This window comes from Callorhinchus milii, unplaced genomic scaffold (genome assembly GCF_018977255.1).
Source record: "Callorhinchus milii isolate IMCB2004 unplaced genomic scaffold, IMCB_Cmil_1.0 Scaffold17, whole genome shotgun sequence".
In the NCBI taxonomy this organism is placed as follows: domain Eukaryota; kingdom Metazoa; phylum Chordata; class Chondrichthyes; order Chimaeriformes; family Callorhinchidae; genus Callorhinchus; species Callorhinchus milii.
In genome coordinates, this window is record NW_024704758.1 from 9,273,536 (window position 1) to 9,286,709 (window position 13,174).

Consider the following 13,174-nt stretch of genomic DNA (forward strand, 5'->3'; position numbering starts at 1 on the left):
GCCGGTTCAGGTTTTCAGCTTTGTTTATATATCTCTTGCCGTTGGCACAAGAGTTTATCTGGTGCATCGTTCCACAAGGCCTATGACATTAGGAGGAGCTCAGGTTTCTGTGTGTTCCTTCCTGAACTATATAGTCTGGGCTGACACTCCAATACAGTGCTGGGGTGAGGAGGAAGCGCTGCATTGCTGGAGATGCCGTCCTTCAGATGAGATGTTAAACCAAGCTCCCGTATATCTGTTCAGGTGGACGTTAAAGGTCCCGTGACACTACCTCCTGGTGGACTGACCAATAATCCCCAGATAAAATTGATTGTGGTGGGTGGGGGTGTGTGGGGGTGGGGGGCTTGAAAAAACAAATACAGCACTCTTGGACAAATCAGAGTTTAGTCCTTTGTCTGGATGCCCCAAACAGAAATTGCTGCCCACACGGATACAGACATTTATGTGCAGCATTTTGAAGAGTGGCAGTAGAGGTGACTGGTGCTGTAGTGCCTATGGCAGCGTGTTATTTAAATAGGATTTTATTAGTTGAGATGTCTGATACTATAACTGATTGTGTGAGGAATAAAATTGAGACCTGGGGACAATTTACATGTATCAGAACATTGCCGTGGATTTGATGCTGTGCTATCACCATTGAATATTTGTGGATTCAAATGTATTTGCAAATATATCATTTTGGAATTTAAAGTGCTGAATATAAATTGGCCCGAATAACGTGCTTCTTTTCAGCCCCAAAATATTATGTTATACGGGCCAATTTAATAATATCTCGGGGCCTCCAGATAAACACACCAATTACGCCTTCAAGAAATGGCTTGGCTGCTTTTAAAATCCATCTGATCATCTCGGAAATCATTTGCCGCTTTCTAGAGGCCGATTGCACATTATTACTTTTGTGGATTCAAAGGCCGTTCGGAAATCAGCATTGTACTGAGAATGAAACAAAAGCTCCCTGTGTTTCCGTGTCCCATTCTATATTAAGAATGCATTTGTTTGACTTCAGCGGTGACTTCTCCATGAGAGTCAGATGGAACGAGTGTGAGTCAACCGGTTACCAAGGTAACTCTTTCACAAATCTACCTATTATATTTGTGTGCGAGTAGGGGCGGATTGGAGAGATGCAGTCAGTCTCTGGTACCCTGCCGAGATTAGAGTGAGAGTCTTAAAATTCTAAACATTAAGAATAGGATGTGATTTTGTACACCCACAAAAACACAGGGCAAACCTGTGGTCTGCCTTGTTAATTGAGTAACTCCTCTTTGGTCCATTTGAGTCATGGAATCAGTTCCCTTGTTTAATTCTGTTGGATTTCGACTCCCCAAATAACACCACGGGAAAATGTACGTTTTAAATCCTCACAGAAGAGACTATGTTTTAGGATTTTCAAGAGGTTTTATGTAGAGGTTGTTGTGAAAAGTCTATTGAATTGTAAGAGAATCTGGATTTAGTCTCGGAGGATCCATTTACTGACTCTCTGAACCCAAAGTTTGATTATTAAGACAGATAACAAGGTTACGTAAACCCTGGGATGGTTCTTGGGATCTGCATTCATAACACCAACAGACACCCATGCACTGTCTCTCCACCTGTAAATAATGGAGAAAGATGGAAGGAAAGTTTATTGGTTGTATTCATTACAATTTTTGTTCCGGTTTTCTTGTGTCCCTATATGCACTTCCCTTGTGGAATATCTTAGAAAAATTATAGTCAGAATTGGACTGAAAGTCCAAGGTTACAAGTCACAAAACACATCAATTTGTTTTGACCCATTTTACAGTGTATCGTACCAACCAGCATATCTCCAGAAATTCTGGTTTAAATGCATCAGGAATTTCTCAATTTATATAATTAAGGAGATGAGGCAATTTGTAAATGCTCAGATATTCTCCACAACTTTGTAACTGCTGTGGCGACGGAAGCATGGAAATGTCAACTGTGGGCTGAATTGTGCACATAGAGAAGGGAGTTTTTTCCGAACACTCCTGGCTGACAATTCCCCAAATAAAATTGGTCGTTCACTAAATTTCTGTTTGTGCACCATTGCTGCGCACAAATTGGCTGCCAAATTCACCAACAAAATATGCAATCACTGCAATTCACAGTAAAAAAATATACTGTCAGTTCACTTTACAGTATATATTCTGTGAAGTGGGTTGAGACGTCTCAAAGACGTGATAAGGCACTATTTCAAATGCAAGGATTATTATTATTAGACCCTTTCAAGTGCTTTGAGATGCCTCCCGACTTAAAAGGCATGAAATATCATCTGTAAAGGTTTTTTTTGTTATTGAAATATTTGGGTGAATCCTGGGTTTTGCTGAACTCCCTCGTGGTCAAGGAAAGATTTCATAGACAACTTGTTTGTTCTTTTATAACAGTTAATCTATTCCCCTGTCCATAAGAAACTTGCTAAATTGAATGAAGTGCACTCTAATGTGAACTGTACATGGCCTTTTCTTCCACACTAACTCTTGGACATTGTAAACTGGTTTGGTTGTTATCTACTGCAACAGCCAGTATCTAAGACCCAGACCAGCCGTGCCGGTCAGGAAAGAGTATTGATTTTGTTCAGCATCTCGGATGGTTTATACAGTCGTGTACAAATGGCTTGAGTCTTGCTCTTGAGGATACATACACAGCTTCAGTTCTGCAAGATATCCTGTGGTACTTTGTTCCAATGTCAGTCTCTACATGTTACATGCTGTAAATCTTTACTGCAGAATGATTCTCGTTGACCTCTGATGGAAGGAAAGAGATTTCCATCACAGAATGCATGCTTTAGTATTGAAAGGCTTGATTCCATTTTATGAATGTGATTCCATTCTGATGAATGTGATGCACCAGTGTGGTCTTGTGGCGCTCAGTTCTGTTGTCCCAAAGGATGGGTTCACAAGTTCCTGGTCACAGCCATGCTAAGTTTGAGCATACGTGCTTGTCTGTGCATGTGTTTGCTTGTGTGTGTGTGTGCCTGTCAGATCTGTGTGCCTGGCTGACAGTTTGTGTGTATATCTGTCTGTCCGTCCATAAGTGGGTGCACGCGCGTGTGAATGCGACTTTGAAAGTAAGGTGAGTTTCCAAATAAGATTAACTTAATTTCCACCAGTTTGGTGATCGCGATTATCGTTTGATCATTTTTTATTTCCCTTGAGTGAGGAGACTCGAGGAGCTGGGGAACGGCGAGTTACAAGCACATTATATGGCTCTTGAGCAGAAAGTGAAGTGCTTCGAATCGGGGCCTGTCATATCCCTTTGGGGTCAGCAGGGGGAGATCTGTACCAATAATAATCCTTAAATTTATATGTGTGCGGACAATACATTACAAATTTACATTTTTATTGTGCCTTTCATGTCGGGAGAACATTCCAAAGAGCTTACTTAACAGTACTTGCTGAGCACCCAATATATTTTTGTGTGTGTGTAACTGATTCAGACGCACGGTTGTCCTTGGCCTATGTGTAACATTACTGGATGCAAATGCGGAAACCTGTTCAGTTTACCACTACCCACGATCCAAACATGCAGTATGACTGAGAAAAAATCACCACCTCATGCTCATTGATATAATTGGGACTTTCACGGACATATAACAAAGGGATTAAGATTCATGACAGCATTGCGCCCAATTTTTTTCTCTCCAAATAACAACTGCATTGATTCCTCCCCCCAAGTTATTGCTGATAGTTACAGGCCAGCCTTGCTATTGTTATCAATGCTTTTCTCACAGTTTCAGCAGTCAAGCAAAATGGGAAGGGGGAATGACTATATGAGGGGCCAGGGTTTGCCTTAAAGGGCAAAACTTTGCGTGTCGAGGGAGAAGTGCTAAAAGTGCTATTTTTTAAAAAAAATTATGCAGGAGTGACCCAAACTCAACCCGATTTAAGTTTGTAAAAGGGAACAGAATGCTGGCAAACAAGAAAGCTGACCCACGGTGCCTGCACGAGCAGCTTTCCCTCAGTAGAAATCACTAGCGCCTCTTAGAAAGTGCATTGCCCACTTTGGGTTGTGGAAAGCGAAGTTGTGATACGAATTTCAGCTTTGGAATGACAAACTTATCCCCAAGAAATTGGGGATAAAAATCTGGATTCCGGTATCCTGGTCAGAACTGAACTGAAAGTGGAATTCAGACAACAGCAAACCTGCAGGCAAAGCACTTCCGAACACACATCCCTGAACAGTGCGCAGGAAGTAAAATGAGAATAACAATGAAGCTCGAGCAGTTTATCAATGTCTTCTGAACCCCACAAGTGCGTTGTATCCTTGAACTTGTTCTCTGGCAATTTTTATTATTTAGAATCCTCTGGTCCTGTTCCAAAGAGAGCTTTGCTGTTGATTTGGTCCTCAGTGGCCCCTGAGGTATTATGTGGCAGGTTTTGTCTCACGCGACAGTTATTGATTGTTCTTTACACAATATTACTGCAGTATAACAAGCTTTTTTAATGTACAGTGAAAAGACCTGCTTTGCGCTCAGGAGCAGAAGAGAGTGCTCCAGTGCAAAATGTTCTTACACGTTTATAGTGCAGTAGTGGTGACGTGGAAGATGTGGGCTGCACATGCTTGTTGGTAGAACGTCTGCAAATCCCTGACTGTCCAGTGCCTTGGGACGTCCTCAAGACGTGCAAGTAACAATGTAATTTGTTGTTGTTGTTGTGTGAAATACGTGAGATGTCTTCTCCTGGCGTGTAAAATGTAAATTATTGGTGTTGAGGTATATCTATCCAGGTTAATAATAATAATCCTTGCATTTGGTTTAGCTTCTTAACATTTCTTCGAGACATCTCAAAGCGCTTCACAGAATATACTGTAAAGTAAATTGACTGTATATTTTGTGGACGAAAAGCGGCAGCCAATTGCCCACAAACAGTCGTGGACTGAGTGACCAAAATATTTTGTTTTTACGGTTAAGGCACTAGCACTCTAAATCTCACGTCAGCCACGCTATAGAAAGCCATTGCCGAAATGCAAACTGAAGGCGTTATTTTCTGGGTAATCAACTCCCGATTAGAAGTCAGTAAATTTGCAGTGATTGTCACAATCAGTTATTGTTCCGCATCGGGTTCTTCGAGGCTCCGATCTCGAGGGCCATCAGTGACAGACACTGTCAGGAAATAAGTGGAATCCAAGCCAAATAAGTGACCCTCTTGCACCTCACAGTATATATTATGAAAAATAATCGGTACTCTGGAGTGATTTCAGGGGCGTAATCTCGTCTCCAGGCTCAGATGACAGTCATAAACCATTTGAGCTTTGCTCTCGCGATTTATGACGTCATTTGAACCCTCCCTCTGTGAGACTACTGCCTGGTAACTGCTGCCAGCCACCCATTACTCAACAGCTCTCTGAGTGAACCATTAATCTGTGAGTTTTTGTTCATAAAATTGATTCTGTGCTGTAAGGATTCGTTTAATGGTCTTGCAGGATTTCATCTTCTCCGAATGAGAGATTTGTGTCATCATCTCATCCATCTGTAACGTTATCATGTTATCGCCATCATATTGCGGGCAAAGGCCAAGCTTCTTCTGCTTAGTTCAGATCTACTGCCTTGTCATTGGAGTAACAGAAATTGATGTCCTGATTGTGACCGCACGACGCACTGGGTTTAAGCGCGGCACTTTAGACTGGGATGCACACTCCACACTGCTTTCTTTCACTGGAAGCTGCCACCTACATCAGCCGGTGTCTTTGCAAGTCGTGCTGATGTACTCACAACCCCTAACTTCGGGAGATGGGTGGATGTGAGATCAATGTACTCACGAGTTGTTTGGGAGGCTTTTATTGACAGGCCACATTTTTTTCATCAACGGCGGTCTGGCAACCAGCTGGTGAGCCTTAGCCACCCAGGCAGCTGGATGATACAGATCATTGCACTGTTGCATTAGGAAAAAGTTACTCCATGGCTCGTGATGTGGAAATAGTCATTTATGGCTGTTCTTGAGCTCCAGGAGCGAGGACGCAGCCTTTCGAAAGTGCGCGACTCCCCAAAGAAAATTCAATGCTTGACCCAACTCATTTATAATTTTGTGAGACTATCAAATGCAAGTAAATTGACTGTATAATAATATTATTAACCAGTCCCTCTCCTCCGGATCAATCCCTGCCCCCCTCAAAACTGGTATCATCACCCCCCCCCTCAAGAAACCTTCCTTAGATCCCTCAAACCCCAGCCACTATAGCCCAATCTCTAAGCTGCCCTTCTTCGCAAAAGTCCTTGAACACGTTGTTGCCAATCAACTTTGCGTACACGTATCCTCCCCCTTCCTCTTCGAACCCCTCCAATCCAGCTTCCGCCCTGCCCACCTCTCCGCCACGTACGACACAGTCGATCACGCTATCCTCCTCCACCGCCTTTCCTCCGTCATCCACCACTACCATCCATAAAATCCAGATCATTCAAAACTCTGCTGCCTGCATTCTTACCTGCACCAAACTCCGCTCCCCGATCACCCCAGTCCTTGCCAGACTGCATTGGTTGCCTGTCCTAGAGAGGATCGACTTCAAGATCCTCACCCTTGTATTCAAATCCCTCCACTCCTCTGCACCCCCCCGACCTCTCTGACCTCCTCTCCTCAAACAGTACCCGTTGCCTCCGTTCCTCCAGGTCTGGCCTCCTCCTCATCCCCCGAGTCCTCCGCTCCACCCTCGGTGGCCATGCCTTCAGCCACTATGCCCCGAGGCGCCGGAACTGCCTTCCTCACTCCCTTCATCTCACTCCCTCCCTTCTGATTTTCAGGTCTCTGCTGAAGACCTTTCTCTTCGACTGCGCCTTTGGTGACCTCCACCCCCCCTCCCCCAGCTCGGTCCCGGGATCCTTTACTGTAAAGCGCTCTGAGACGCCGTCCGGCGTGGAGGGTGCTATATCAATCCAAGTTGTTGTATTATTATAACAACAACGGTTAATCCTTGCGTTTGATATAGAGCCTTACCACGTTGTTGAAACATCACAAACAGCTTCACTCGAGCGCGTATTTGTGGGTGAATGTGGCCACCGACGTGCACACCAGCGCTGCACCCTGGGCTGTGGGTTCAAAGTCCTGATGCGGGGCTTGAACCCACAACCTTCTCGTTCAGAAGTGAGATTGCTACCGACTGAGCCAGGCTGACACTATTTCATATAGAAAAATGAAAAAATCCATTGACCCATGCAGCTCTCCTGAATTGCATTTTCTGTGCCTCCAGTTACTGGCAGAAGCTAATAATACAATGTGATGGTCCACTCAAGTTGATAAGACAATCTTCTTTTGTAAATATATTTCGTTCGAATATTTTGTTCTCATGTAAAATGTTTTTTGACTTTAATAATGATTTTATTTTTAATCGCTCAAAAATAGCAAGAAGGCACACCTTGGGTAAATAGTTTGGCTTTAGTAACAAAGAAAAAACATTTGTTTTTGTGGGAAGCTTTAGATATTACTCCCGACATTTGCAGCGAGCGTTTTATTGTCGTAGCGCTTTGAAGTCCCCTTTATTCCACCTCCTCTGTATATTTCATTCTGTGTTCTTCATTTACCAGCTTTTGTTGAAAGGTCTTTGATGCCCCTTGTAACCAGCCAGCAGGAGAGGCCAGAGGTGTTCCAATACGACTCTTTCTCCATCCCCAGAAGACTCACCAGCCTCCAGCTCAAGGTGGATAAGGTTCTGAACCAAACGCAGTGGGACCTTCACGGTGGGTTTTCTGAAAGGATGATGAGATCAGTTGTGTCAAAGGGTCTTCTTCATCCGAACCTGTTGTCTGATCTGCTAAGCTTCTGCTCTAAGGCACTGACGCTAAGCACCAGCCTTGCCCAACTTACCTTCAGAAATCTCAAACTTCTGTTCGTTGTCTGGATCTGTTATGCCCGAAGAATATTTGGAAAAAAAAGGAAGAGAAAAACAACCCTCCCAATAGGGCTTCTTTAGCAGGGGATGAGTCACAGGAGACAGTCCTTGGGTTTCCACATGCAAACCCTTCAGTATCTATCGTTTATCAAATCAGCTGTGAAACAATCACATGACATTTGTGCCATTTTCTACATGTTAAAAAGTTAATTATTTCTGCAATTCTCCTGAGCTCCTTCTCTGACTCGCTGAAAGCGTTTTATTTTGGATTCTTGGTTTAATTCCATGTCCACTTTTGCAATCACTGTTACCCCTAAAAGCTTTTTTCAAAATGTTTTCAATTGCTCTTTCCATTGTATTTCATCCAAAGCATCTCGTTCAAAGTGGCATTATTGCAGTAATTTGTTTTCCAAAGTAATTTGCTTCCTAAAGTCAGTCTGTGTGGACGAAATCATTGCGTTAAACAGGAGAAGTTGAGGAATAGAAAATGGTGATTTGCCAAATCCATTGCAGACCTTTAACCCTATTGCTGCAATGATTTAAAAGATGCTCAACTATCAGGCAACAAGCTTATAATAATAATCTTGCATTTGATAGATGTGATACTAATTTATCCCAATAGGAGGAACTGGGTTAAATTATTTTTTCTTGAACCAATCCATAGCAATGTGGAGGTATTCCACAATGTGAAGTGTCCAGAATCCCAAGCACACAGTGGGTTAAGTTCCATCAATTCAAAACTTGTTTATTCCTTCATCCACCCAATGATAAAGTGCAGCTCTTCTATGAGCGTGTTGCTCTCTGAGACCTTGAGCTTCTAGATCGCGCACAGAAGGTAGCCATCAGACTCCAATCAGCCATTAGCAGCCCTATCGATCAAATGCAGCATCTGCTTGCCAGTGTTTGACAGTCCACCTCACAGCTCACTGCCTCGACCTTCTGCAAGGCTGCACCTTGAACCAGCCACCTCGCTGTGCTAAATGAACAGCAGTAACGCTTTGCAGACTGGTTCAAGACGCTTGGTACTGAGCTACTGCAGAAACAAAATGCACAGCTTGTCCAACTTGAAGCTTTTCAAGCTGACGAAGAATGTATTGAATTTAACGAGAAATTAACCAACCGACATTAGCACAGGTTTGGTACACGGAGAGCAGAAGGTGGCGATACCGTGTTTCATGGACACTGATGTGTAAGCTTCTGGATATAATGCCACACGCAGATGGGAAAAGTGGTGCTAAGTTTTTCAGTTAATTCTATCTTCCGATTCAAGTCTCACAGGATATGCCTTGGTGCAGCTTTTAGTTACTAAGTGTAAAATGTTTTGCACAAATGAAACGTCACAGCATTTATCACGGTTGCGATAACCTGTTCTGGATTTTCTCTCCCTACCTGTTTTGGGGGTTCTCCTCTCAGCTGATGTGCCGTTCCTCATCTGAGAAGATGTTCGTAGACTTCTGGCAATCCTAACTGGTTGGTCGGTAGTCTGCTCTGATGGTACGTCCAGTGCTGATTCCAACTACCAACAGCACAAGCTATTGTGACTGTCGTCTTATCAGGAAAAGGGCAAAGTAGTCGCGAGACTAATTCCCAAATGTGCAAGGAAAGAAAAAAAATGACTTTTTATTGTTCTGGGCAATTAACATATTGTAATAAGTATTGAATTGTATGTCAGAGTTCTACATATATGAGAGTTTACAGTACATCCATGCTTTTAACTGCCATTGTCTTGTACCACCTAGTATCATTGGTACAGGCTGGATACAATTCTTATCGGCCTTTCTGTAATTAAGACTTTATGAATTTACAGTTATCTTAAAAGTGAAAGAAACCAGAAGGAGATAAGAAATGGCTTTGATATATTTTTCAATTAAATGCACAGGGTAAAAATTACTTGTCGTATTAAATGTTTCAGTGGTAACTGATGTGTTGCGTGGAGATAAAGCACATTTGCATTTTCTTATTAGTTCACTTTCAGGTCATTTTGCTGAAATGGTGTTGAGCTTTAATGAAGTAATTTGTGCTTGTTCAAGTCGGAACCTTTCAAAGGGAGAAACCACGGGTAAGACACGTATTTTTCCTTCCGTAAATTGATAGAGCGCTCAAAAAAATTCCCTTAGATTTAACCTTAAAGCTATAATCTTAAAATGCTCAGATTGCTCAGCATTTTGAATTTATTTTGGCTCAATGGCTAAGTATGGGGTCCAGTGTGTAACTGTGCCGTACAGACTGGGATAGTCCAGGGTAAGTATTTAATCAGCATTGTTTGCTGATCTCAGCTGGAACGGGCAGCAAACCCTTGAGCACCACAAATGGTCTCAACATCCCTGGGGTCGACTGGGAGAAATCAACAACAACTCGGATTTATATAGCGCTTTTCACGTAGGATAATGTCTCGGAACTCTGATTTCTGAGAAATCGGTCCCTGATCTTCGTGCAGTGGCGCCTGTTGCAAAGTGCATGTGTGTAGACATTGGGCACTTGGCTTTGATGCCCTGCACAAGTGAATTGTCTGCCATCTCTCATTGTCCAGGCTCATTTGTGAATGGCCCCAGAAGTTACTGTGAGGATCGCCATTGTTCAGCATTGGTGTCTTCAGAAGAGGAGAGGCATAATTAATACCGATGGTACAGAAATGGGGAGGATTGGCGCTGGGTCTAATACTACGTTTTGCAGAACAAAACTCAGTTTCCTTTGCTGACGAATGCAGGAAAATTAAGACATTGTTGCTTTATCAATGTGCTTCACTGCGAAAAGATTCCTGAACATGTTAACGTGCATTTATTAATCATAGTATTCAAGAAGTGAAAAATAGAAAGCAGTTTAATTATTGTAATAATTTGGGGCGGTTATCCTTACTATGCAGTCTAATACCCATACTTCCAAATTTTAATGTGCAGATAAATTTCAGCCGTTGAGAGATAAAGTAATATCTCCTCCTGAGGATGTACCATAAAATAAGACTTTAAGCTTCCTACTGGGTGTCAATGCAAAGCCTGAGGTTGGGGCAACAAGTTAATGATTTGCCACAAAGCATCAGAACTTGGACCTTCGCTCAGCCCATAATTGAACCTTCATTCAATTCTGGGCAGGATTACATCTAATTGCGGAGAGAATGTCAGCAATAGTTGCTAGATTTGGTGAATGGATCTATCAACCGTAGCTGATTACTGTGGTGCAGAATGAGATTTAACTCTTAAATACTCGTGCCACAATGGATTGTGGTTTGCGGTCCATGTCAATATTCAGAAGTCTTGTGAAGGGCAAGAGTTATTTCAAAATACATAATTTTATCGTTCGTTTTTTTTAAAATTGGGAACAAATGTGCCACAGTTTTGACCCAAATTATCTTAGCATTAGAGTACTAACTCCGTGTTGTCTGCCAGCTAATGCTGTATTATCAGGTGAGGGGGAATGAGCACAGAGCCCTTGTAAAGATGCAGTTGTTGTATTAGTAACCAATGTCAGATTTGATAACCCATTCAATGTGAAGACCTTCCAGTGATAAACCTGTCATATGGAATATCACATTTTTCAGCCCACGGTGTCTGTTTCAGAAGTCATTCTATTTAGAAAGGTGCCACCAAAGAGTATCGTAATCCCACATTTACAGCGATTTATACGAAATACCAATTTCAGCTCTTGATCAGAAGAGTTTTATCTTAATTTGCGGCAGCTTTGAATGATCCTCAGTGTCCCGCGTTCAGGGTAAGAGCAAACCTTTAGATTTTTATCCTCTGTGCTGCATGCTCGGTGGGGGTGGTGGGGGAGGGGGAAACATTCTTAATCATTGGAGATCCCACTTCAAGACACCTTGTGACAATTGGTGGCCTTCCACCGAGAAGTAATAAAGTGTGATTTATCTGCGGAGCTGTGGCCTTGAGAACCTCTCGACAATCTTGCAACTGCTGACATCATAGCCTTGAAGCTTGCGGCTTTATTTTACTAAGTTAGTTATGCATCCATCGCTTTTCTCCTCTAGCCCCAGACCACAATGTGGATACTCCTCCATGCAATTCACTTTAAACGTGTGATCTGTTTTGCCAGCGCTGCGCGTCCTCTGATTCCACTCACAGTATGCGTGGTGTGTTTTACCTCACCGCGCATACCAGTGTTTTCAGTCTTGCAAATCCAATGGGCGGCCATATTTAAAAAAAGGAAAGGGTCAAAATTGCCGCATCTGATGTGATATCACTGGCGATGTTATCACACGCTGCCATTTTGACCCCTTCCCTATCAGTTCAATCTGCTGCTGAACAAAACGATTGTTTAGGTACCTGTTTCTAAGCCTAATCTCAAAAGGTTTGATTTTCCCACCAGTTAAGATGATAAGGGATGTACTATCGACATTGCTGACAGCTGCTTTTGATCTTCATTGATGAAATGATCAGACATTAAACTTGGTCCCGTTTGCCTGTTGAGGTTGATACGATTTGGAAAAGAAAAGGGAGCCTTCTTGGTGGCCATGTCTATAGTAAATTGGCTACTCACAGGATATTACTGTTTACCTATTAGCACCGTTACTACACTCAACAACAACAACAACAACAAGATTCCATTTATAAAGCGCCTTTCACGTCAGGAGGACGTCCCAAGGCGCTGCACAGTTGGGTCATGACCCGAGCAGGGGGGAAATGGTCAGGGTGAGGGAAGGGAGGGAGCAAGGAGGGGGGAAATGGTCAGAGTGAGGGGAGGGAAGGGAGGGAGCGAGGAGGGGGAAGAGAGTCGAGAGGGGAGCTGAAGGCACGGTCAAAGAGAAAGGTTTTGAGACCGGCCTTGAAGGAGGAAAGGGAGGAAGCAAGGCGAAGGCACTGGGGGATGGAGTTCCAGAGCCTGGGGGCTGAGAGGCTGAAGGCCCGACCACCGATGGTAGGGCGGTTGGGGCGGGGGACGTGGAGCAGACCAGAGCCAGAGGAACGGAGGGTACGGGCAGGTAGGTAGGAGGATAGTAGGTTGGAGAGGTAGGAGGGAGCAAGGCCGTGAATGGCCTTGTAGGTGAGGATGAGGATCTTGAAATCAAGCAACAAATTGGATTTATGTAGCTCCTTTCTCATTGGGAGGACGACCCAACCCTCTGGAGTAAAAGTAATTAATGAACAACAACAGCAAAGTTACATTTGTAAAGCGCCCTTCATGTCGGGAGGACGTTCAAAGGCGCTGGACAGTGAATGTTTTGGACCCGAGCTAGGGGTCGGGATTGGGGAGGGTGGAGGGCAGGGGGGGAAGCTGGGTGATCGAAAACACGGTCGAAGAGGAAGGTCTTGAGATGGGTCTTGAAAGAGGCAAGGGAGGGGGCGAAGGGGAAGGACTGCAGGATGGAGTTCCAGAGGGTGGGGGCAGAGTGGCAGAAGGCCTGCCCGAT